Source organism: Ambystoma mexicanum, chromosome 11 (genome assembly GCF_040938575.1).
Source record: "Ambystoma mexicanum isolate Mex_15411 chromosome 11, UKY_AmexF1_1, whole genome shotgun sequence".
Classification (NCBI taxonomy): domain Eukaryota; kingdom Metazoa; phylum Chordata; class Amphibia; order Caudata; family Ambystomatidae; genus Ambystoma; species Ambystoma mexicanum.
The window spans coordinates 306,526,989-306,550,964 of NC_090934.1; the positions used below are offsets into that span (position 1 = coordinate 306,526,989).

The following is a 23,976-nucleotide window of genomic DNA, read 5'->3' on the forward strand; positions in this document are numbered from 1 at the left end:
AAACAGTGAATGGATACATTTGAGGGTGCAGGAAGCTCTCCTGTAACAAAAGCTCTTCAGCATAAGTATAATCGATCAATTTACACAATTACAAAGTCATACCCATCCAAACTCCCACAAATGGGAAATAAGCCAGGACAATTGTGCATACAAGCATTTGCAACAAAACAATTAAATGGCAAAGGCATTATCTTTATGCCCCTATTATGAAGAAAACATTCATGGACATTTTTTGCAAAATGAAATTAAATATGGCATTTCACTTCAAACTGGAAGCATAGATCCTTTATTTTTTTATTTCATGACTGGCCTACTTGATCAGTATTCAAGCCTGTCATCTAAAACAATGCTTAGAGAGTCCATCTATTCTCAGGCAACTAAAATGCAGAAGAATATGTTGCAAAAATACTGCAGATACCCCATGGGATGGTGGGTTACAATGAAGTAAAAGTACACAGAAAAAACTCCAATTAACATTTAATGATGGAACACACACACACTTCTTCTGTGGCCAAAGAAAAGATGAAATTTAAAATGTTCAATAAGGACCGCAAGATATTTTATTTCTTGTTATGCACCACATGCACATAGGCGTCAGAGCACACAATTAACAGGGAGACGACAAACAAAACAATGCTAGAGTCAGGATGACAACAAATGAGTCCCCAATACACCAACCAGGTTTCTGGTTAAACGGATACGGTTTAACTGCCCCCCTTAAAGGCTGACAGAGTTGACAGCTCTCATTGTTAAATGGGAGTGCATTCCATATTCTGGGGGCCTGGACTGGGAAACCACTTCCTCCGAACTTAGCCAGTTTAAACAGAGGTTGTTTAAATGTATAGCACAAGAGTATAGGATGTGCAGTTATACTGCGCAAAGGACACACTGTTCTAATGTTCTAATCTTGGCATTAGTTGAATTGCTGCAAAGTCTTTGAGCACTCAAAAAACAGCCATCCAGTGGTGTGAATGGTGATTTATTGTGATCACAGCCGACGTGTGTTTCGACCATTCGGTCGTCCTAAAGGCAATAAATGATAGGGATAAATCCCTTGTGGCATAGATTCAGACACTTGCGTTTTAGGCTTGTGCCTCGTCCTAGTTAGTAACCTAAAAGGCAATTAGTGAGAGCCCCAAAGGGTAGAGAAATAAAGTTGCAGTAATCTCGGGAAATCATCATTACTGCAAGTGGGATTTACCCCACCCATACGCTGTCTAGGTATTGAAACCTTATATTGGCCCACCTAATTTGATTACAAGAAACTTTATTTCTGCACCCTTTGGGGCTCCCACTACTGAGTGCACTTTAGGTTACTACCAAGGACTAGGCACAAGCCTAAGACCCAAGTGTCTGAATCCATGCCACAAGGGATTTATCCCCATCAGTTATTGCCTTGAGGACGACCGAATGGTCGAAACACATGTCGGCTGTGATCACAATAAATCACCATTCACACCAATGGTGTGAATGGAGTGCAGGACCTCAGATGTGAGGAAAGTCCATCTTGACAGCCAGGAAGCGCGCTTATTGCCATTTTCTGTACCGCAAGGAGTTGAAACGCGAAATAGCCACTGAAAGTAAAGTTTGCCGGTTGCCAGTTTTGACAGTGCAGGAGTCCCCAGACATCTTCCCTCTTGTCCCCACGACTGAGGCCCAGAAACAGTGAGACCTGCATAGCTGCACAGGAACAGAAGTCTTCAGCTACATCTTTTCTTCTTGACCAAGGTACTGTAAAACAAGTCTAAGAACTTACCTCTTAGTGTAGACGTGCTTGTAACTTCCACCACTCACAAGTTTAATCAGCTTGTGGCCCTACAATCGATTCTTCTTTTCTTCAAAGGCTCCTAAGAACTTGTGCAAAGACTTTTCCAATACTTAACAGAAGTGCTTTATCCTATCCAAGACTTTTGCCCATTGACTTTGGCTTAGCCTATTGAATTGAATGACTGTTCTAGTGGACTCAAAATATTTGCCCTGCTTATGAAGATTTGTATTTTGTGTTCTAATAACCTTTGCCTTTTACCAAACTTTTTAATAAGTGTTCTGAATGCCAATAGTAAGATATTAATGTCCCCAGCACCCTTGTTAGTGAAGACACCTGTGGGTGTAGGTTGTGTCTGTGGGCCATCCCAAAAGGGTCTTGTCTGATTCAGAAACTCAGTGTACAGTATTGAAGTATATTTGTATGTTACTATTCTATTGCTCCCTTCTGAAGAAGGCTTTATAACTGATAAATTATTATTTTTTTATGCAAGAAACCTTGAGTGTAAGTTTATTTGAATACCTGTAAATCTTTGTGTAACTCCACTACAGCTCACATTTCCCCTCTTGAGATAAGCATGGCTTCTGAATACACTACCAAAACTGTGTAGTACAAGCTTATACCAAAGGTTGGGTTGCCTATAACTGTAGTCATATTTGCTTGTAGTGTTCCCAGAGGGTACTGCATTCAAACTTTGCCTAACACTGCCAGATAGGATCGACATGCGTCTAACAGCATGCCTGAGTGTGCAAGGTGCGCTGAGCAGGAGAAGACATCATCCAGCGTGCATGTAATGGGGTCGATCATCTTTGAGTTCACTCTGTGACAAACTCCATTTACTCTTGTATTGGCTCCTGGTAGCCTTGCTCCTGGCGCCCTGAATGATCTCCAGGTTGGCCCGAGATAGGTTCAGGTGCTTGAGGGTGATCTGCTCAGGAACCACGCTGTGAGGGCTAACTTCTGAGGAGCAGGGTGGAGGACCCTGCCCTCCTGCTGGGACAGGAGATGTGCTAGGCCTAGCGGAAGGTGAATGCGTGGTCTGTCCGTGAGGCTGAGCAGCTCAGAGAACCACGGTCTCGCCAGCCACCAGATAGCCATCAAAATGATGCTGAGGTGACAAGCTTCCTTTATCCGGAGGGTTAACCTGGTGATCAGGGGTGTGGGATGAAAGGCATAGGCGGTCATGCCCTCCCATTACATCTGCAATGCGTTGCCCAGGGAGCCAGGGCCCTGCCAAGACGGAAACTGATGGTACTTCCTGTTCTTCCATGAGGCAGATAAATCCATCTGAGGGTGGCCCCATGTGTTAACCATCTGCAGCACCTGGTCGTTCAATTGCCATTTGTAATTGTCCACTCCCAGTCTGCTGAGTCTGTCCGCTTTCAAGTTGGCCTCCCCTGGGAGGTGGACGGCCGTGAGGTAGATGTTCTCCAGGGCCCATTCCCACACGCTGACCGCTGGGGACCTAGTACTACCCTGCATGTTCACATATACATGCTGGTAGAGTTGTGGGTCTGGATAAGGACTTTCCTGCCCCCAATGAACAGAAGGAAGGCTCTGAGGACTAGCCAGATGGCCCTGCGCTCCAGCCAATTGATATGCGACTGCTGTTCCTGCAGGGTCAAGACTCTGGACGCTGTGGCTGTCCAGAGTGGCACCCCAGACTTCCAGGGAGGTGTCCCTAGTGATGCTGACTGTTAGGCAAAGTGTGTAGCAGTACCCTTTGGGACCACTACACAACTAGGACTACAGGTGTAAGCAAAACCAACTTTTTTTTAATAAGTCTGTACCACACAGTTTTTGGTAGCGAGTTGAGCAGCCACGCTTATCTCGAGGAATGTGAGCTTGTAATGGTGTTACACAGTGCTCTACAAACAGATAGACACTTAGTCTTATGATTTCTTGGTAAAACACTTCTTAATTTATAACAGTCAGTTAGAAAACATTCACTAAAATGAGGCAATTAATATCACAAAGAAAGTATACGACAATACTTCACACTAATCAGTTCTGAAACATTTACACTACTTTGGAGGAGCAAAATGGCATTCAGCGCATTTGATGTAGGAGCAAAAATGCATACGTTAATAAAACAAATATTGCAGTTACTCTTAAGCAGTGCAAATAGTTTGAGTTCACGAGAGGAGTTGGTTCAATGCAATAGATGGGCCAAAGTCAATGGACTAGTGTCTTGTATAGGTAAAAACGGTTCTGGTAGTTAAACGGAAAAGTCTTTGCAACGGTTCTCAGAAGTAGTTCACAGAAGAAAGGTTCAAAGTCAAATTTCCGACTGCACCTCCTCAGAGGTACTCTGCCTTTCCTCTCCTTCCCCCAGAAGCTCATGGTATCTCAAGCTCTGGTTCTCTCTAGCTTGGACTATTGTAACAGCCTCTTTCTAAATCTACCTGCCTCTACTCTCCGCCCTCTACAACTAATCCAGAACAGGACTGCGAGACTTGTCCTTAAACTCAAGCCCTGGGATCGTATCTCTCCAGCTCTGAAATCTCTTCACTGGCTCCCAGTGGATGCAAGGATTAAATTCAAAACCCTCTGCATTGTCCATAAGGCTTTCTGGGGCCTGGGTCCAAAATACCTTCAGCTATCCCACCGCAAATACCTCTTCTCGAGCTCTTCGCTCCTCTACCTCCAACTCACTCAGGGTCAGTCGTTTTTCTAAGAAACGAGCTATGGGTAGATCTCCGTCTTCGGCTGGGGCCTGCCTCTGGAACAGCCTCCCTGCCACTCTAAAACTTGAGAACCATCTCCGGTTCCAGAAGCATCTCAAGACCTTCCTCTTTTCTTCTTCCTTCGCTCCCCCTCTCCCCTGCTGATCTGTTCTCTCTTGGCACCGTGCACCTGGCCACCCTCTGTCTTTTGGGCCCAGGTACCTGCTCATCCGGTCACCATTAAATCTAGCACTTGCAAATTGCTGGCTGCATTACCACTGTTTGTTGCCTTTATTATTTATTTATTGTTATTTATCCGTTACTCCTCTGCTTTGCACTTTCCGCCTGTCCCCCCTTCCATGCACTTTTCCCCTCCCCCCTCTCCTATGCTCTTGCGCGTTCTCAATATCACTGGGCCTAGTAAGATCGCCGTTTTGTTCTCCCCTGTTCCCCTCCCTTGCCTTGTCGCGCTCTGAAACACTTGTGTACGAGCGCGATAGAAATAAAAAATCCATCAATCATGTGTCGGGTCACAAGCTGATTAGGCGTGCAAGTTGCCGAAGTTTCACGCCCTTTCGCAGTGAGAGGTAAGTTCTCTCGGTCGGGTTTTCACAGTAGCTTATTTTGAAGAAAAAGGTGCAGCTGGAACCTTCTGTTCCTGCAGATCTCGCCGTTCCTGAGCCTTAGTCGCGGGGACAAGAGGGAGGACGTCAGGGGACTCCTGCACTGCACAGGGACTGGTCACTAAGCTGGCAAACTGGCAAAAGTTCGATTGCGGTAGCTGTCTTCAAGCACACAAACTGGTGTCCTTCTCCCTGGTTATTCGGTTTCCTGCAGCACTGAGGAAAATACAACCAGCTGCAAGAATGGTGTCCAGGTGGCTTACGATTTGATTGGTCCCACCAACTCAAAGGGAGACGTCCTTGAAGGGCTTCTCTGTCGAGATGAACTTGGCGATTCGGACCTGCAGCAGGGCTTCAACAGGCAAATCAACGGCCCAGGAGTTGCAGCAGTGGTCCTCTTCCAGCTCATCTCCGGTTCTTTCGTTCCAGTGGCCTACTCTGCCTTCCAAGCCAAGAGACCCTCCTTTTAACCAGTTTTCTCCCATTCATTCCAGCCTAGCTGCCACTCACCCAGCAGGGTGGCTGTCTTTGCTGGACAGTCAGCCAGCCAATCACGCCAGAGTGAATTTGGGTCTCCTAGGAGACTAAGCACAGGGAGTTTCGGGCACCTCCCTCACTTCCTGCCCACTCCAGACACTGGGGCGCCAGAGGCGGTCTTCAGTCCTGAAGCCTGCCAAAGGCGTAAGAACAAAGGGACCAAACCTAGTTTGGCGCGCAGACACAAACTCTAGAAGGACCTTTCCAAAAAAGAAATGGTGAAAAAAGAAGCCCCTGACTTCTTTAAACAAAAGGGGGCTTAGGCGCCATCTTGAAAAATATGGCTCTTGCGATTTTTGCTACCCGTGTTTGCAGTCGGGAAAAATCATGGAAGTTAGTTGTAAAACCACCCCCACCAGCCATTTCGATAGGAAATGCTAACAATTGACTGCTACATGAGTTTCTACACATGGGGGATACTGGGTAACCCCTCCAGCACTCGATTGTAAGATAGTGTGTGCTGGGTCTAGGAATTTGAAGAGACTTTTCTAGTCATTTTCACTTTACTTTCTCTGGGAAACAGTAGTTTATTCCAGAGAAGGTGTTTAAACCTTGGGAGTGCCTAAAAGGCTTCCCTGCGTCACTGCGCCGAGGGTGCTGTGTGACACAAATGCAAAGATGATGCCTATGGAGTTAAGACTCCAGAACCAAAGAAATAAACAGAAATCAAACAGAAATAAAAAGTTTGAAGTCCCAAAGTTTAGCAAAAGAACTGGAGGGCTTTTCAGGCGGGAGGAATTGGCACATTTGAGAATTCTCCCCAACACTGACCTGCAGGGTGGCTGCCGGAAGGGCATGCCTGTACACAGGGTGAAGTCCTTGGTCCACCATGTGAGGTACGCATGGAGAGAAGGAGGTATGCTGACCAGCTCTCCTTGGGAGCCCTTCTCCCGATTCCAAAAGACTGCAAAGTGCAGCTGTAACCTCCTCATCCTAAGTCGCTGGTGCGGAACGGCCAGTAGCACCGCTGCCATGATACCCAGTAGGTGCTGGTACTACCAGGCCGAGGTTACTGCCCTGGTAAGGAAGTAGCCTTATGATGGCCGTAATCTTGTCCTCCGAGAAGACCCTCTTGGACCTCATAACCCAGATGAGGCCCAGGAAGGTGAGGTTCTGCGTGGGCAGCAGCTGAGACTTCTTGAGGTTAATAGTAAACCGCAGGTCATGGAGTGTGTTCATCAGTGCAGAGGAGGCATGGGTATTTCCCTTCGGGGATGTCGCCCTGACGAGCCAGTCGTCTAGGTACGGGTAGACGTGGTGCCCCTGGACCCTGAGGAAGGCTGCCACTGCATTCATGAGTCTGGTGAATACCCTGGGGGCTTAGTTGAGGCCAAAGGGTAAATGGCAGCCCATGATCCTGAAACGTAGGAAGGAGCAAAGCGGCTGCCAGATAGGGACATGTAGATAGGCGTCCTTCAGATCCAGGGAGCACATCCAGTCCCCCCTGTCTAGTGTCTCCGCAATGAGCGCTGGCGTAACCATCTTGAATTGTTGAAGAGGGAGAGGTAGAGGGTGGATAGGTCCAACAACTCACAGGCCAGCCTGGTTCTTCTTTTGCATGGCGAAAATCCTGGAATAAAAGCCCAATCCTCTATGGGAGGCTGGGACTTCTTCCACTGCCTGGCTCTCGACAAGTGACTATCTCTACCAACAGAGTTGCTGTACCAATCTATGGGAGTGGAGGAAGGAGAAGGGACTGTTAGGCGGTACTACGAGGATACTACAGAGAGGATCCAGGGGTCTGCGATATTCTGGCGCCAAAATTGCACGTGAAAGGCAAGCCTGCCCCCCACTGTATACACGTGGACCCAAAGAGACGTTTCATGCCTTTTTTCCTTCTGAAGCTGCTGCTGAGGAGGGGCGGCCACTGGAAGAATCCTTTGCCCCCCCTTCCCGTTTTTGTTGTCTTTGTCGGTGCTGACTGGGCGAGCAGTGCGGTTGTCTCGACCTCCGTTCCATTCCTGGAAACCCACCGAACGACTGCCCCTTGTCCGAGCGTTGATGCAACTGGGTGTATGCCTTGGGCGTGGCCTTCATCGGGATTGATAAAGTCTTTGCATTTGCGAGCTATTTTTGTTTTTATCCAATTTCTCGTCAGTGGTAGAGTGGAAGAGGTCACTACTCTTGGAACGGAAGGTCCAATATGCGTTCCTGGACATCAGGGTTAAACTTAGTAGCTTGAAGCCAGGCCATCCATCCATCCATCCATCCATCCATCCATCCATCCATCCATCCATCCATCCATCCATCCATCCATCCATCCATCTCATGTCCGTGGCGATACAGATGGTCCGGCCAGAGGTATCGATGTGAGCCAATGTGGACTCCATGATGTCCTGCACAACCAGCTTGGCTTATCCTAGACCTGCCTTGAAGCATGCCTGGCTCTGCACTGGAAGGAAGTCTGCTACTTCCCACCAAAGCCTTTGGTTAGCGGCTGCCAGCATGGCATCCATGTTGGATTGACATGTGCAAGGAGGCGGAGTACAGTTTCTTCCCATACGCCTCCAAGATCTCCTTGCCTAGGAGCGCAGAGGATGAGGTGGCCAAGGATAACTGAGGCTTAGAGTAGAGTGGCGCTGCAGCAATCATTGAAGAATGCACCGAAAGCAAGAGTGGATTCCCCCTCAGTCTGTCTACACTTGGCATTAAGGCTCTTATTGACAGGTTGGGCCCAGGGTGGCTTGAGCCAGCCCTTTGTTGCCAGGGCCACAACGGCTTTCTGCATCGGGATACCCGTTATGGTAGGGGGTCGTAGGGTGAGGACTTCTGCCAAGACACATTCCTCAGGCTGCTCTACCTCGGGTTGAGGAAGGCCCAAATATTCTGCCAAGCCTGTCATAGAAGGCCTTCACTGGCGATGGTGTGTCAGGGTTCCCCATTTCGTCTGTGCCCATCTGAGTGTCCGGCTGGTCCAGAGCGGGTAGCAGAGTGCTGGACGCCGTGGGCTGCGGTGTGGGGACTGGAGCCAGACGGTGTTGTGAAACAAACTGAACTGGCAAGGGAGCTGGCATCGCCAGGGCCAGCAGGGGCAGCGCGGGCTGCCCTGGGGCCTGTGGAGCTAGGGCCATGGGAGGAATGTCTATGGGCACCAGTGGGGTGACCGGAGGGAGAAAGTCCCTGAATGCATCCCGTAGGATGCGCCCCTCTCCCCCATTTGGGGGTTCACATCAGCACCAGGAACCTATCTAAGAACCTGTTTACGAAGGCTGAAGAGGCTGACTGAGTGGCTGGGGGCCAGAGCACACTGCGTAGGTGGCAGGATGAACCTGCCGTGCGCTGATGGGTAAACTGTAGGCCACTTACCTGGTTGACACCAGTCCCACCACGAAATTCGTTCACCCGCCTGCTTGGTTTCTAGGAGTGGCATCGGACGAGCGGCCATGTGGTCTGTCTCAGCGGCCATTTTGTCAAGCTACGTGCCAAATTCATGGTGCATGGTTCCCTGGGCCTGCACTCCTTCAATACTCTTGGTGGTGGAGCAAGAGACCTACCCGCACCTCAGATCTAGACCTGGATGGTGTACTGCCCTCGGTGTGGTCGCCGGTAGTGCTGCATGCAGGCACCTACCCGGAAATTGAGCCGGTGCTAGTGCGTAGCCCCTCGGGTGTACTCCAGGTAAACAAACCTTGCGGTCCTTCCACACTGATTCCGGAAGGAACTGATGACCGCTCGGCTGTAAGGCTGGTAGCTGGGCTAGACCCAGTGTGTGCGGTTACCAGAACCAGAGGGTTTCCTCCCGCTGGGGCGTATCTTCGGGAAGGAGTCGCCCTTGCGGGGTGCGATGGAAAAGTGAGTAGTTTCTTACCCGTAACTCCATTTCTCCAGCGTTGGTATCTTTCATGGATTCAGATGCTTAGAATATTACCCGTCAGGCCGGGAACCCTCTGTATCTTTTTTTAAAGCGTTTTCCATTGGAAAACCCGACACTTGTGTCCTACCGACATCCTTTTGGGATGCTTACGCATGACCCAATAGGACTTAAGGTATGAATGGCCCGCCCCGCAGCTCCCTTCAGATGTTAACCTCCAAAGTAGAGGCAATACCAGGTTTGCATTCAGGGGAGGCCAGAGGGCGCATGGGAATCCATGAAAGATACCAAAGATGGAGAAATGGAGTTACAGGTAAGAAACTACTCCCTTCTCCAGCATTGGATCTTTCATGGATTCACATGCTTAGAATTGATTACATAGCAGTATCCTTATACATGGAGGCGTGTAATGCAAACCAATACAATAGGAATGCACACATACAATCAGCAAGAAAGCAGCAACCATGGTACATTGAAACCGGTACCCCACTCTGTGGGGGCTTACCTTACTGAAACAAGTGTTGCAGGACTGCACGTCCCATCTGCATATCTGCTCCATGCTGTTGCTCCAGGCAACAATGCTGAGTAAATTTATGTGGCGCCGACCAGGGGGCCGCCTGACAGAAGTCCACCAGCGGAACCCCCCCCCAACCATAATGCAGCTGATGACGCAGTGGATCTTGTCGAGTGAGCCTTTGGACGCCTTTCCAGAGGCTTCCCCGCCTAAGAGTGACAGAAGGCAATAGCTGACGTAACCCAGCAGGATAGTCCTTGTGTGGAGATTGGTCTTCCTTTTACTGAGGGTCCATAAGCAACAAACAGTTGTCTCGTACGCCTGAATTCTTGACTACGACTCAGATAAAACTTCAATGCTCTTTTGATATCCAACGTATGGCGAGCCTTCTCTGCCAATGAGGAAGCCACAATGAAGAATGCTGGTAGCACAATAGAAGAGTGTTTATGGAGCGTAGTTGGTACTTTTGGAATAAAATGAGGGTTAGTCGCCAACGCCACCTTGTCCTTGAAGAAACGTAAGTATGGGGGATCAATCACCAGAGCTTGCAGCTCCGACATTCTTCTTGTTGATGTAATGGCCACCAAAAAGGCCTTTTTCCATTACAAAGATTTCAGGGGCATCGATGACATTATTCGTCCTGATAGCACCAGATTGAGACTCCAACCAGGAGGGAACTTCTTGGCCAGAGGAAAAGTCGGAAATAAACCTTTCAGAAAAAGTTTGACTAGTCCATCACTGAACAACGGAGTCTAGTGCCTCTTTCGAGTAAACCTAGAAATGGCCACCAGATGAAATTTTATGGAAGTGTAGCAAATAAGGCATAATTTGCTCCGATTAAATGTTTAAAGGGTCCACCCACGGCTGGTCCTTACACCCCCACACAGAACCTTTTCCACTTGCATGCATATGAGACATTCGTGGACGGGCCCTCGCCGCCTCTAAAATGCAGCGACAATCTCTAGAAATGTTCAGCGAACCAAACTCTGAGAAGTCAGGAGCCAAGCCGTTAGGCTGAGGGAGCCCGGGTTGGGATGCCAAACTGCTCCTTTGTCTTGAAACAGAAGGTCCAGCGTCACTTGAAATCTCACTGGTTCTGCCACGGATAGATGGAGCAGGTCCGAAAACCATGGCTGCCTGGCCCAGTGAGGTGCAATCAGAATCACACGGCATGGATACTTCTGAATCCACTGGAGGGTCCGTCGAATGAGCGGAAACGGAGGGAACGCGTACGCGAACCTGCCCGTCCACGGGAAGAACGCATCCCCCAGCGAATTGGGCTGAGGCCATCTGCTGGCGAACTGCTTGCACTTTGTTCTCCCGGGTTGCGAAGAGATCCAGCGAAGGACGACCCAATTTCCTGAAGATGCTCAACACTTGCTGATCGTTCAGCTGCCACTCGTGGAGTTGGTTCGTCTCCCTGCTGAGAGAGTCTGCCTGTACATTCATCACCCCTGGTAGGTGAAACGTCACAATGCTTCCTGAGGTAGAACATTGTGGTCATATTGTCCGTTAGCACTCTCACGACTGATCCGCGTATGCGCGGCAAAAACGATTTCAGAGCCCAATGAACCGCATTTAGTCCCAGAAAATTGATGTGAAGGCTCGATTCTTCTGGGGACCACCGACCTAGAACTTGTAAGGACCCCAGATGAGCTCCCCACCATGTTTGAGAGGCATCAGTCACAATTGTGGATTGAAATTCCAGCTCTAGCAGAGGCATTCCTCTTGTCAGATTGTCTGAGAGTTGCCACCACCGAATCGCTTCTAGTAGATCGCTGTTGATCATCACTTTGTCGGACCACAATCCATGACTTTGAGACCACTGTTCCGCCAGAAATTCTTGTATTGGCCTCATGAAGAGACGGCAGTTCTTCACTAACGGGATACATGACGCCATGGCTCCTAGAAGTGACCTGTAGCTTCTGATTGACACTCTGGTTCCAGCTCTCCACTCCTTTGCTTTCTGCTCGAGTTTTTGAACGCTCGATAGAAGGTTTCACCAGTCCCGACTGAGTCTGGAATTCCGCGCCCAAAAACACCAAGCTCCTGGAGGGAGACGGAAAGGATTTCTCGAAGTTGACTGCAAAGCCCAACCGTTGTAGCAGCTGCATGGTAACATCGAGGCTTGCCTACGCTACTGCCGGCAACAATCCCCATATTAGCCAGTCGTCCAGGTAAGGGTAGACGTGATGACCTTCTCGTCATAGCCATGCTGCCAACGGAGCCAAACATTTCGTAAACGTCCTGGGAGACAATTTTAGACCGAATGGGAGCACTTTGAATTGGCAATGACTCTGACCCACCACGAACCTCAGGAATTTTCTGTGTCACCGACGCAGGGTTTTGTGGAAATCTGTGTCTTGCAAGTCCGACGCCGCCAGAAAATCCCCCGGTCATATCGACCGGATGACCACCTGACGTGTAAGCATCTTTAACTTCAGGCGTTGCAGAGTCTTGTTGAGAGCTCGAAAGTCCAGAATGGGTAGCCACTTGCAGTTGGTTTTTTTTTTAACCAAGAAGTAACGCGAGTAGACCCCCAGGCCTCTCTCGGCCACAGGAGCCAATTGTATAGCCCCTTTTTGCAGCATAAGAACAACATCCTGCTGTAAGATATGAAGATGGGGTTGCGCCGAATACACAGGAGGAATGGAGATGGCATGACCTTGAACTGCAAAGAGTGGCCTAGTCTCACCGTGTCCAATCCCCAACAGTCCGATGTAATTCTTTCCCATTCGTCGATGCGATGGGCCACTCTGCCGCCCAGGACGTCTTGAAGATTTTCATTGCTGAGATTTCGATTGCTTACTCCTGGTAGACGAAGGCTGTCCTCTCCTTCCAGAAGTCTGAAAATCCCAGCTTCTCCTTGTCTGCTCACCTTAACAGGGCATGTCTAGCATTTTATAATGGACTTCTGGCCTAAAGTCTGTACACTTTAACCAGGCCTGTCTCCTTAGTACCAACCCATTATTTATCTGCTTGAACCCAGACTGCCAAATCTACAGCGATGTTGATACTGTTATTTGATGCCTCCTCACCTTCACGCACCAGTAGCATGGCTGTCTTTCGGTGTTCTTCGGGCAGGTGTTCCAAGATGGGGGCCAGGCGATGCCACATTTCACGGTCGTAGCGTGCCATAATAGCTAACGAGTTAGCCGCCTTGACCGTCGTCGATCCCACTGTTAAGACTTTCTTTCCAAAGGCATCCTGCCTTCTAGCTTCACTGTCAGGAGGTGTTGTGCACTCGTGATCTAGCTTTTCTGCTAGCTGCCGCTGACACCACTGATTCAGGAGAGGGCTGTGCGGTCAAACACTTAGATGGAGTCCGGGGCCTTCCATTTTTTCTCTAGCCTGCCCTTGATTGCAGGCTCCGAAAATGGATGGCGCATGGTACGCAAGCCTTCCTGCCAAACGTGGTCCAGAATTGGAACCGAGAAGACCGACTTCCTTCTCTTCCCCATATGGTCAAATAAGAAGCATTCCTTCCGTTCTTCCTCTGGGGTCAGACCAAACTCAATACAGCCTTACGCCATCATCGCATAAAAGGCCCCAATGTCATCTGGAGGTGACGGTTGTGCCGGACTCCTAGGAGTTTCTATTCCTCCATCAGATTCCCACATAGGATCTCTTGATGGTGATGATGAAATGTCCGAGGTGGAGTCTCTGTGCCCTTGATCCGACTCAAGAGTCCTGTAGCTCACTCTCTTCCGGGTGTGAACTGCGGTGTTCTTCGCTGACTGGACAGGAGACCGGCAACTCAGCCGTTGACGGTGAATGTGGAGCGGGCCCTGCTGCGATGACGGGTGTCACCGGAGGGGTACCCATGGGAGGAAGCCTTGCATCCAACAGGCTTAAGAGGGACTGCAGCGTAGATAAAACTTGTAAAGACAACATCGACTGTGGATTTAGCAGGGAAGCCTTAGGTGGAACATTTTGAATCCCCGACGTAGTAGACGGGCCAACGCCCTGTAAGCCGAGATCTGCTGGATGAACAATCGGTTCCCTCTCCTCCATCAACGACACCGAGAGAGCAGACTCATGCTGTAATAAGGGTCCGGTAGAACTGCATCATACACCGCAGGTGGCCAAGCCTCTGGAGAATCCACCATCGACGAAAGCCTGGGAGCTCCTAATTCTCCTTGGTCGATCGCCGCCACTGGGGTCGACGACACCACTGCAGGGATTGACAGTGCGGACGGTAGTGAAGCCGTCGATGGTCCCGTTGACGGCGCTGGCAGTTGTGGCGCAGACTTTTAAGGCGACCCCGCCTTTTTCGAGTCTCTAGGCCATCGTTTTGAAGATTCTCTACTCGAGGAAGACCTATGATGGTCTCCTGAGGAGGAGCGCCTTAAAGGGTCTTTCCCATCCTTTTTTGAAGTAGATGAAGATTTTTCTGGCTTACTGGCCTGATCCAAAGGACCCTGTTTTGACGAAGGAGCGCTTTTCGCTGGATGTTTCCCCAAGAGGAACGTTTTTTTTCCGTAGGCCGTGGCTTCTTTGCCAGAGGCTCAGCCGACACCGATCGGCGAGGAACTACAGGGGACTTCGGTCTGTTCGATGCCAGACTGCGCACCGATCCTACCTCAGGTGGAGGGTAGGCCCCTTCGTTCAGCCACGATATCAGGCGCGGATTACGGTCCTTCAACGTCGTTTGCGAGATCCCCTTGCAGATATCACAGGTGTCCGCAGAGTGATGAGGGTAGAGACAATAAAGGCAGTCCATGCGCCCGTCCCCGTCATAAAATTTCTTCATTCCACACGTGTGGAACAACGCTTTCCCCGACATTGGGAAAGAAAGTACAACCTAACAAAGTGTAGAAAACACACGGTGATCCCGACTACTTTGGAGACAGTTGAAATCTAAAGGGAGCCGTGGGGGCGGGGCTATTTATACCTTACGTCCTATTGGGTCATGCATAAGCGTCCCAAAAGGACGTCGGTAGGACACAAAAGGGTCGAGTTTTTTCAAATGGAAAACGCTTTTAAAAATTATAGTGAGGGTTCCTGGCCTGACCACATGCATATTCTAAGCATGTGAATCCATGAAAGATCTAATGCTGGAGAATAACGTTCCTCCCTTGGGACTCGATCTCTGCTGGACAAACTTCAAGTCCTCTGGCGGCGACGCTGGGAAGAGTTCCCACCACCTGGCTAGCCTGTTCTTCAGTGCGCATGGAGTCACGAGTCACACACGGTTCAACCCTCTCAGCTGTGGTGGCAAAGAGCATGGGGGTCAGACGTGGGAAAGAGTCCCACGCAGGCTGGAAACCTGCTGAGCTCGACATGCACAGGGGAGGAGCGTACGCCAGTACCTATATGAAAAATAAAGACAAAAAGATGAGAAGAATCCGGGGAAGAGCGTGGGGTATTACATGGCAAGGCCAAACCCAGGAGCACTGGTGAAATCGGCCAGTTCCTGTCAATGAGGATAAGGGGAAAGATGAGTGGCACCGGTGGGCGGAGTCAGGGTATCGCATGCTCCCAAGTCTGCACCCCTCAGCGCCTCTAAATTTAAAGGGCGGGGAAGGTGGTTTTTCTGGTGAAAAAGGTTCTGTCTCCCATCCCTAGAAAGGGACGCCTATGCAGTATGGAGGAAAGGGGACGGGACATAAGCGTACTGAACTATTCTGGGTAGTCTGCGAAGACTGAAAATTAGCCTGTGTTGTCCCTAACAGGAGGCTATTACAATAATCGAGCCTCGAGCTCACCAGCGCCGAAGCAAGAGTAGATCTGTACTTGAGCAAAATGTATGGTCTGATTTGGTTGAGAACCCTAACCATATAACCACAATATGAGCAAGTGGGGGATACATGGGTCTTCATATACTCAATTTCGCGTCGAGGTGAACACCCAGTGTCTTGACACAGGCAGAGACCGAGATCTGGCTATTTGCAATGTTAAAGATTTTGAAGGACACATCAAGTTTATTAAGTCGATGTCCAGTAGCCACAATTCGAAGCTCTGTCTTGTTATCATTGAGACGAAAGAATTAGAAATCATCCAGGAATGTATTGCTGCGTAAACACTATTGAGAGCTTCCGAGTCTTGGATATACTTGCCAGACAAATCAAAGACTGCATGGATGTCATCCGCATAGTTGGTGACTCGGACCCCAGATGGTCCAATAAGTCAAGCAAGGGTCACATGTAAATGTTAAAGAGTGAGGGTGAAATACAGGATCCCTGTGGGACTCCAGCATTGCTATAGTCGGGCGAAGATTGAACGTCTTCCACTCCTACGCTCGACAGCCAAGAAAATATGCAATCCAGTCCGATGCCTTATTTGAACAACCCACCAGGCCCTTCAACCTGTCGATAAGAATGGCATGTCGACCAGGTCGAAGGCCGTCGAAAGATCTAAAAGCATCAGCAACGCAGGACATCCTTTTTCTACTATACTGGACAGGGTGGTTTTAAAGGTCCAGAAGGGCTGATAGGTCCAGGGTTTCTGATAGTGACACGCGATGCGGGGGACTTAAAGGATTTAAAGTAAATAATTGCCATCAGGGCTCAGTTTTACATCTTTAGAAACTAATGATTTTGCCGTTTTGAATTAAGCATAAAAGTGAATGGGAACTTGATAAAACACTACAGACTCGTGCATATAGGTTTTCTGTGCAAGTCTTTTTTGAATTCAGCTAGGAAAGCAAATGGCAAAATGGTAAAACATTACAGACTCGTGCACACACGTTTTCTGTTGAATATTCAAGTTGGAAAATACTGAATTGAATGGATTATATTTTCGTAATGCGATTTAATTTAAAACTGCAAGGCAGTGATGAAAAGATAAAATAAAACAAATACAAATATGTCCTTTTTTCATGTAGGTGGGATTGAAACCAGGACTTGGCTAAACCTTACAGGACAAATGAATCTTAAAAAGGGTAAGACGTACCCATGACTTATAATGTGTAATTACTTATTAAATAAGGAAACATACTCTCCTCCCCAATCCGCATCCGTAATTTACCCTTCCCCCTTCACCCCACCACACACACCCCCTCTCACGTGTCAACTTACAAGTCAAAATATATATCCAGAGATATAAAGGAGCACGCAAGGTGCATGAAATGAGATGGGGGTTGTTCGCGAACTGCGTCTCATATAATGGCATTGTACTATCAAAAATGTTGATTTTAAGCACAAAAAAGTCACGGGATTTGATGCGTTAAGGTGAACTTTTAAAAGAACAGGTGGTCTGTAATTTATTTTTGGTGTTTTGTATTTGCTTTTGAAAATAGCCCGGATTTGAAAAAGGCGCAACATGAACGTCGAAACACGTGTCATCCAATAGGGCTAAAACTTCTGACTTTCAAACAGAATAAGAATAAAAATGGACAAAAACAACTGATTGGAATAAGAAATTTTTCAACTATCATTGGTGCAAAGTAGTGCAGGCACATGTGTGCGTCTTTCTGTTTCCGTCCAGTGCTGTGCTCTAAATCCATATTGTAAGTGCCTAAAATGCTCTTTTTTCTCCAGAAAAACCTGGAATGGATGGTAGGCCACTTTGTCCAGGATTTTGAGCAAGAACAGGATATTGGTTATTGGGCGATAGTTCTTGGCTGAAGATGGGTCAAGAGAGCTCTTTTTCAGAAGAGGGGTTACCCACACTTCCTTGAGAGAAGAAGGAACCACACCCCCACTGAAAGATAGATTAACCATCCTAGTAATCCATGGAATCAAGAAAGCAAGATATTCTTTGTCACCCCTGCAAGATGCAAGTTTTAGATTAACCATCTCAAAAATCTCTGCTCAAGCGCACAGTTTTAAATTAAACTCAGATGTTAAAGAGCTGAAGGTGGGGGCGTTCGAAAAAGATACCTTTTGCAATGAAATGCTAGAGCAGAGTTTTGTCCAGATAGTATTTTGATGGGCAAGAATTTTATTGGGGAATTCCTCTTGAATGATTTGACACCAAGCAATATGATCAATAATTTGGTTATACCAACGAATACTCTGCAGACCACCTGATAGATGGAATTTCAAATGTTCAGGGACAATATCACAGTTCTAGACTTGTTGGGTACAGAAGTAAATATCTGTACTCCTCAAGCAGCAGGGAAGCACCAGAACTTTAAAAAGCTACTCACACCGAGAATCAGCAGTCTGATTTTCTTGATTCACCACATTTTGTCAAACTCCTTAAGACCACTTATACAAGCTTAATAGACTGGAATGCACAGAATAGATTGCAATACCAACACACAGACTATGTAAATCCCAAAATTTCTGAAAGATTTCCTAAAACTAAACTGGAGTTTTTTCGTAAAGCAGTCAGTTTCAAATCAATGTACTTGCTGTAAACCCCAGAGAGAAAACCATCCCCCCATTTTCTAGCCAATCCTATTTATTTTCTATAGACAGCTGAAAGCTGCTGGGTTAAGGTTCTTGGTTTGCTGGACCACCCTGGAGTCATCCCGGGGTCTGACCAGGCTTTGCAACTGGGAAAAACACATTTAAACTTGTCTTACTATATTGGATGCAAATTGACAGAATTTGGACATCACTGATCAGGCCCTCCTGGACCGACCCTCCCAAGTCCAACTTGGTCTCCGTCTCCGTCTGTCTCTCTCGCTCTCCTCTAAATGCCAGTGCTATGCAGATGACTCAGTTCTCTTTAAGGCTCTCCTCAACCTCCTCTCCTCTCTCCCTCTCATTCATGACCATCTATCCACGATTCAGGATTGGTGCGCCTCCAACGGTCTCTGCCTTAATGGCAGTAAGACAGAGATCCGTCTCATTGGGACCCCTGCTACTGCTTTCCCTCTCACTCTGGCCACCCTTCTTGGGCCCTCTTCCTTCGCCGTCATGTGGGGCAAAAAACCTTGGTGTCATCTTCGACTCCACTCTCTTCTGGTCTCCTCACATCACGGACCTGGTCATGAAGGCCCACTACCAGCTGCACCGCCTCAGAGGTATTCTTCCTTTTTTCACTTTTCCCAACAGAAGCTCAGGCTCCAGTGCCCTGGTTCGCTCTAGACTGGACTACTGCAATAGCCTCTTTCTCAATCTGCTCTTCTCTCCACCCTCTGCAACTAATCCAGAACTGGACTGCAAGACTTATCCTTGGTCGCAAGCCCAGGGACCGTATCTCTCCATCCCTGAAATGTCTCCACTGGACCCCAGTGGATGCGAGGATCAAGTTCAACACCCTCTGCATCGTCCACAAGGCTTTCTGCAGCCAGGGCCCGCACTAGATCCTACTCTATTCCAAAATACATCCCTTCAGCCTTTCGCTCAGCTACCTCCAACTCCCAGAGGGTCAGACGCTTCTAAAGGCAGAGAGTGGGTGGGGGGGCGGGGGAGGGTTGATGGAACTCACCTCTGTAGGTACCTCCTGGCCTGCTCAATCTTGAGCCGGACCACCTGAAGTTCAGAAGCAGCTGAAGACCTTCCTTTTATCCTCTGCTTTCTCTCTCTCCTTCCCCTGCTGACCTTGTCTGCCGCGCGGACTGGCTGCTTGGTACCCTCAGTCTCACTGGGTACAAGGCTCCTCCAGGATCAGTCTCCTCTGCACTGCCTCCGGGCCTACTGTGCACCTAAGGGCTGTAACTGCAACCTCTACAGTCCCCTGCCTCCCAGCACTTACCCAAAGAAGCACTGCCCTGGCTGCATTTACTCAGAGCAATGCTACCCCGATTTAACTTCCCCCTCCCTGCACTTTGCATTGTTGCACTTGCACGATCTGAATGGAAAGGCCTAGTGTGATAGTTTGTCCTTCCTCTGTCTTCCCTACCTTCTCTTGTTGCACCTAGAAACACTTACAGGCATATTATAAATTATATGACATCAGTGATGACACTTTAGTGCTGCTTTTGGAGATTAGTGTAAGAGTCAGGAGGCATTGTGTGCAGGCCATGGCAGTAGACTAGTTGCGGTTGGGATTACAAATAGATTTTTTGGGGGGTGAGGGGAGCCAGGGGATAGGGCGATTTGCTCATGGCGTCCAGGATGGTTAAATTCCATTTTGGCAAACATTCACATTTAGTGTGAATTAGAAGTTACCATTAACTACCACACCCAAGTTGCATACATTCAATTCAGGTGTAGAAGGGAAACTTAGGCATGCCAGAAGGGTCCAAACAAGCAATAGCACGAGGTAAACGGGGAAGACACAGATTAGCCAAAACCCAATCAAGGATAAGGCAGCTGAGCAGGCTTAGCCTCAGGATAAGTGTGTGAGTGGTCTACAGAAACGAGGAGTCTACAGAGAGCAACACCAAAATTCAAATTAGACAGCAAGTATAAACAAATACGGTTATTGGGCCTTTAGTTACACACTAAGCATATAGAAATCAACACGTGTACACATTCACCACTGGGAGAATAGAATTACATATAAATTCATTCCCATTGGAGTACAGGCGAGAAGTTAGATGTAAGGGAAAATAGGCAAACCTCTTCAGATTCAAAACAGGAACAGCATCCCTCAATCTTAAGCCCAACCCTAAGATGGTTTGGGGTCTTGTGCCCAAAAGCCACCATTTGCAAAGTATACCTTCTTCAGTTAAGCTCATATAGAAAATAATGCACTGGGCTGCGCTGAAACAAGTTCAGTAAATTTGAGCCAAGTACTCAACTCAATCCAACACACTAGGATAGGACCAGGGAAGTATACTAAACCGCGGTTCCACCACCAAAAGTCAGTCCAGAGCGAGCTAGGGTCAGGTATTCACACCCAAATGCCCAATAGAAGACGGGGGCAGTAAGCAACAAGTATGTACCCACTTAACCCCGTGGCTGGGCATGTTCTGGATTCCACCTGTGTAGGTTCCAGGCAGGATCAAGGGATTTTTGTTTGTCATGGTGCACAGGAATTTGGACAGCATCCAGTTGAAGACCCAAACGGAACAAAGTAAGATTTATGTGGGAGAGATGGCCTCAGGACACCAAAGGGGGACACACAACATCCAAAAAAAGTCACCACGATCAGGCAGCAACAGGTAATTGTACAGCATTTAACACAGAAGCATCCCCAACACAGCTTCCCTTGGAGTGAGATGACTGAAAATGCAGGAGCAGGCGACGTGTGTTAGGTACGAATTGGTGCAGTCAACACAATTTGATCACACAACACTATTTGCTTGGTACTAGGTAACCCACCTTTTGGTATAGGTCTGTACTACACAAGTTGGTAGCGTGACCGAGCAGCCAGGCCTACCTCCAGAGGGGTAAATGTGAGCTGTAGTGCTGTACAAATGAAAACCGTAAACACAAGTAGCCAAGTAAGACTTACACTCAAGGTTTCAGTTATAAATAGCTATTTAATAACCATCCATTTTTCTTAAATAAGCATTCTTTAAAAAGGAAGTTTGTTATAACAATGTAAATGTACTTTAAAATTACTTTTCAGAATAAAAACAAGTTAGCGGATAATCTTTGGATACGCTTCTTACACAATTACTACACCCTGAGGTGACTTCAATCACAAGGACAGTAATAGCATTTATATATCTCACTAGTATAGTTTGTAGATTGAGGTTGTAGAAAGGAAAGGTTAGGGAAGGAAAAAGGTTACACAGTTTCTCAGTATATGCGAGGACAACTAAATCTTCCAATGAAATCTATATAAGTCTTTCCTAGCAATAACAGTATACACCAAGCTAACACCTACGAGGGACAAACAGTATCAAAGTCAATGGACTGGAAGAGTATTCAGGGAGCCAGGACAGCCAAAGTCATTTGGGACACAGTCTATGGATCTGAGGCACTTCTTAAATCAAAGTCTTGAACAAAGTTAGAGAGTTTGTTAGAGAAATCACTTGTAGGGTCACAAGCTGTTGACTAAGACTGGAGATCAACTCAAAAAGGTAAACCAATGCAATTCCAGACTGAGAAGAGTGCGGATAAAGGTAAGGAGGTAAGTACCCCAAGCTTAACAGAACCTCTGGTTTGAAAAAGTGGTCCAGCTGGATCCTGTCTTGCTAGAGTGGTGCAGACCCTTGTTACCGAGCCTCAGTCGTGGGGAAAAGAGGGAGGACGTCTGGAGGGCTCATGTGGCGGCACTTGGGAGATCGTCGGCAGCTACGGCTCTTTTCGGTTCAGCCGCACTTTGCGGTTTCAGCACTTAGCAAACAGCACCGATGCAGATCTCGACACCGGGTGGAGTGTCTTCGCTCCCTCGGTCCGGCACTCTGGTGAGGGGACTCCGGAAGTCTTGCTTCTGGACGGTCCTAAGGCGTCTCCTGGAGCTTCATGTCAGATTTGTTCCATAGCAGACGTTGCACTCGACTACGGACACTCGACCCCTGGCATTGGGCTCTAACAGCAATGAAGAAGCACAGCTAGTTGGGGATGGTGGCCCAGTGGAGTTCATCTCAGGGTTAGTTGGGCCCATTTACTCAAGGGGAGAAGTCGTGCCGTCCTGAGCTTCTCTGTTAAGGTGAAAAAGGAGTTCAGCACAGCAGCAGGGCTTCACCAAGAAATTGAAAGGTTCAGGAGGTTGCAGCAAACTTTCTTCACGGTTTGTCGAGTTTCTCGCCCAGTGGTCGACTGCCTGTAGGCCCAAAACCCTCGCCTCTTGAGCAGGTTTCTTCCATTCAAAGGATAACCAGCCAGCCAGCCAATCAGGACTAGTTGCATTCAGGCATTCCTAGAGACAAAGGACAGGGGAGATTCGGGACCCTCCCTCACATCCTGTCCTTCCAGACACTGGAGCCAGGCGCAGCCTTCAGTGTCCAAGCCTGCCAAAGGCAAGACAAACAAAGGGCTCAAATCTGTCTCAGTAAAACCCAAGAAAGACCTCACAAACAGAAAATGGCAAAAAAATAATAAATAGATAAAAAGGCCCGGGCCACTGACAAAATGGGTCACTCATGGATGCTGTAATGCAGCAGAGGGTTCAGCCTGCAGTAGAAAAGCACAAGGGTAGGAAAAAGCAAACCACAGCCATCAGCCATTTAAAGTAGTGAGGGTAACATAAAAATGTTACATGAGAATGTAGGATAAGGGGCTAGTAAGTAACCCCCCCAGCACTCTACATAAAATGGTGTGTGCTGAACCTACAAAGAGAAAAAGTAAGTCAATTTCACTTTACTAGTCTTGGTAACTATAGTTTACCCAAGAAAAGGTATTTAAACCTTAAGAGAAATCTGAAGGATTTTTCATTGACACTGCACTGAAGGTGCTGTGTGTCATCATACAAAAAGCAGATGCCCATCGAGTGAGACTACAAAACCAGTGAAAACGCCAAATCCAAATCAGGTAAACGCACATGGGAAAGCGAGAAAAAGGTCTCTCACTCCAGGGTTAAAATTAAAAAGTCCTAATTCCAGCAAAAGAGCTCGGGGTCTCTAAGATTAAATGGAATTAGAACAGAAATGAGAATTCTCCTCCCCAACAGTGTGGCACAAGCTGGAGATCTGCAGTTCCAAGGCTCTGCTCGGAACAACGGCTGCAGCAAGGTAGTACAGGAAAGCAGGCAAGGATCTTTGAGCAGGGGTTTAGGCTGTTTGGTTGTTGCAACCAGTCGTGGCATTAACAAAGGCCTTCTTGAGATCAGGCAGAGTAAGCTTCACCGGGCCAATCACAAATTGAGGCTAGTCAGCTGCAGAGGTCGTCCTTGGACCAGCGCTTCTTTGCTGATTAACAGTTTCAAGGGCACATTTTTATACAAGATTCAGGCTGAGAGCAAGCCCATCAATGGATAAGGACCCACAGCATTCAAACAGACAGGGGTTTGTCCACTACTGGACAACCATTGGTCATCACATCTGCCAAGCAACCGACTTTCAGGCACCAGATGATGTGGATTGGGACTGGACAGCCCAAGCCCCTTTCTCTGGCTCACACACACAAAGTTGTTTTGTCTACAAAAGGCAGCAGCTTTCTGTGAGAAAAGGATTCCCATATAAATCTTTTCCTCACCTGAGAAGGCAGGAAGACAGCCAAAGAAAAACATGGACAGGCAAAAACCTTGTTGCATGGCAATGTTTGGGTGCTAGCCACCTTTATTGGCCATTGTAGTAAATACAAAGGTGCACGAGTACAAAGCATAAAATAAGACAAAAATATCACCTTCCCAGCCTCGGCACATAATAAATGCAACAAAAAAGCCAT

General features: G+C 47.9%; 1 protein-coding gene across 16 annotated transcripts in view; it reads right to left on the reverse strand.

The window, feature by feature from the left end:
- PUM1 (pumilio RNA binding family member 1) overlaps window positions 1-23,976 on the reverse strand; it is a 1,312,543-nt gene that overhangs the window by 286,047 nt on the left and 1,002,520 nt on the right. The gene's annotated exons all lie outside the window — the stretch shown is intronic.